Source organism: Rhagoletis pomonella, unplaced genomic scaffold, assembly GCF_013731165.1.
Source record: "Rhagoletis pomonella isolate Grant_MI unplaced genomic scaffold, Rhpom_1.0 Rhpom_scaffold_00002, whole genome shotgun sequence".
In the NCBI taxonomy this organism is placed as follows: domain Eukaryota; kingdom Metazoa; phylum Arthropoda; class Insecta; order Diptera; family Tephritidae; genus Rhagoletis; species Rhagoletis pomonella.
The window spans coordinates 73,302,867-73,306,100 of record NW_023458556.1 but is presented as its reverse complement, the minus strand read 5'-3'; positions in this window follow the sequence as shown (position 1 = coordinate 73,306,100).

Here is a 3,234-nt window from a genome sequence, read left to right as displayed (position 1 = left end):
TGTAAATTAAGTACACGTACTCTTTTGTTATTTACTGTTGAAGTGGAGTTTGCTGGTTTTCCTGCTGGGTGCAATTACGTACATTGCGAGTCTGTATAAAATTTCTGTTTCTGTTTTGAGTTGATGATCCTCTTTGCGAGTTGTTATTTTGTCTAAAATTGTTGTTGTATCGGGGCTGTGGTCTAAATCTTCTACCTTGATAACTTCCGTAGCTGTTATTTCGGTAACCACCACGAAAATTACCACGGTATTGATTTTGTTGTCGTATGCTCAGGATTGTATTTGAACTACCCGTTATCTCTGTGCAGCTATTGGTGAATTTAGAGATGGCATCATTCATTGATGTAAATGTGCCAGCTTGCATTATCATTTTTACTTTTTCGTTGGAGCAATTCTTGCACATAGCTTTGACCGCCGCCTGTGTTGAATATCTGGTGGCTAAGTCTGGGTTTAGTCCAACCGAGATATATGCTCCTTCTAGTGACCTGGTAATTTTTTCTATTTCTGTAGTATACTGATTTGCGGTTTTACTACGTTGTTGTACGTTCAGGAGTTTTGCTGTCAAAACTTCTACTGATTCTCCTTTAATAGTAGATTTCAATTTTGACTTAATTTCTTGAATTGAATTTTCATTACTTATGTAATTTCTTGCTGTACCTTTTAGCTTGGTTTTTATCATAGTTATCGCCAGGGCTTCATGATTATCTTTGATTTGTTCCAAGATATCAAGAGCGTCTAGAAAGCTGTGCAGATTTTCTGGCTTACCATCAAACTCTGGTAGCACTGATGAGGCTGTCTTAATGAATTCTACTGTTGATTGTGCCATTTTGACGTTTCCTATTTGCAAAGTTTTTGTTTGATTTTAAATTTTCCTGTCTTCTTCTAAATCGGATGAATTCTCCAATAGGAAGATATTGAAGTCTATTTGTATTTCTTGTTCGAATGAGGTTGGGATGGTTACCTCAATATTATATCTTGCTAGTGAGGATACTAATTTGTCTCTAACAGTTGAAAATATTTGGTTTGCTTCTATTTGGTGACTGCTAGTTAATTGGTTATTACGTATGGCCTTTCCTAATTTATTCAGTGAATCTAATATTGTCGTGAGGTGCTTAAACACAGTTTAATTTTTTATTTTTATGTTTTTATTTATACACTTGTAGGATTTTTCTGCGGAAGCTTTTTCTTCTATAAGTGTCTGATAAAGTTCTTCCCATTTGCCCATTTATTGCAATGCTGACAGGGAAGCGAGCGTAAAATTGAAGTTTTAGATACGCTCTTGGACGTTATTTAGTCTTCTTAATTTTTTTTTAATATAACTCTTCAATTTTAGGGCTACTGCGATGATCAATAGCATGAGTATGCAAGCGAAACCACTTAACCAAATATCTGGATTATTTGAAAGTTTGTTTGTTTCTACCTCCGCCGGTGGTTCGTATCTAACTATCCTATTGTCTGTGTTTTCTGATGTTTCCTTTCCTATTTCATATCCCGCAATGGCTATCAGAATGCTATTTGCTATCTTTTTCCACCACGATATTTTGCATAGAATAAGAAAAGTTTTCGGAAATCAAAATTTTAAATTTTTAAATTTTATTTATTTATTTATTACTCAATTAATGCCTATTTGGAAAATATTTTTCTAACATTAACATTATTTCTTTTTCTTGGGTTGATGAATTTTTTACGTCTTCCATGGTAGGTTCTCTGTCCATACCAATGGAATTCCAAAATTCCCTTAACCAAATTAATTCCCTTTCGTAATCTCTAGTTTCTAGTTTTAATGTTGCATTTTCATCCCGCTTGATGGGATTTTTTGTAAAATCTTTTGGCATTCCAATTTGCTTTTAATTTTTATTTCTCTTCTCTTAAATTTCTAATTAATTTTCTTAGATTAAGTCTTTCTTCGGTATCTGTTGAAAGATTTAACAATCTATAAGTTTCGGCTATTTGTTTCTTTTTTTTGAACTGTTTGCCTCCCGCTTTTGTTTCTGTCTTTTTACCGGGGTAGGTATTTTTAATATTTCTTTTTTATTAAGCTTATTCCTACGCCGATATTCTTCTATGGTTATCGGTGTCGGGCCTTGTTTCACCACTGTGGAGGTGCTGAGGACCTCTTCAGTGTCGTTTGTTAAAGCTTTTAATTTTTCTACATACTTTTCGAAGATTTCATGAAATTGTTTTTCAGTTATGTCTGACATAACTGAAAAATAGCTGAAACTTATATATTTTTTTTTAAATTTTCTTAATTTACGGAAAAGAAAATTCCTAAGCAGAAACCAAAGGATTTCTGCTACTTGTTTAGCTACCGTGAGGTTCGCCAAATTTCATTCTACTTATACTAGATTAGTATTCTACCTTGTTTCGTGCTGCCAGTCATTTATTGCTGCCAGTCATGGTTAAACGGTTTTTATCCTTTTGTATTCCACCCTGTTTTGATGTCGCATCGGGATCCCTGTGGAGTTGGGTACTAGGCTTTCTGCTGTTTTGGGAACTAGCAGGATATTTTGTCTGCCGGGATATTTTGACAGTCGTTTGTGGCAAATTGTTTCTTAAATTCTGCTTGGCAGGATCGAAAATTTATCCTTACGTTAAAAAAATTTATAGTTGAATTGGCAGGATCGTGTAATTTCTATTTATGCCATTTAATGTTCTTTAGCAGTCTGCTTTAAAAGAGCAGTCTGCTTATTTTGAACAGAACTGGCAGGATCGCCATGTAAACGTTTAATAATTAATAATTCGTTTCCGAGGTCAGACAGAATTGAATTCTTTATTTGGAAAGTATTTTCTTTTATACAAATGTTATTGATACCTAATTACACTAATACTTACAAACTAAATGTACATAATTTCATATATGCAAGTCAGCATATTTCAGTGACCTACATATGACTGATTGATTAATATAAACCAATATGTAACATGAGTGCAGCAATGCATGAACTCAAGCTGAGTTCAAATGAATATATGGGTTATTAATAATTTGCTGCGTGTGTGGTCTGCATATGTGGATATATGTATATATTGGACAATTGGATATAGTGAAAGTGAAACGGATTTCAAATGCATGTTACACAACTAACCGCATCCGTTGCTGGAGGAATCTTCGGGACTGCCTCTAAGAGCAACCATCTGCTGTTGTACTAGTTGTCGTAACCAACCCTAAGTGTCACTTTCCTGTCTCGGGGTCAGGACCATTCCCAGAAGGTCAATCTTTATATCTTGGCCAAGTAG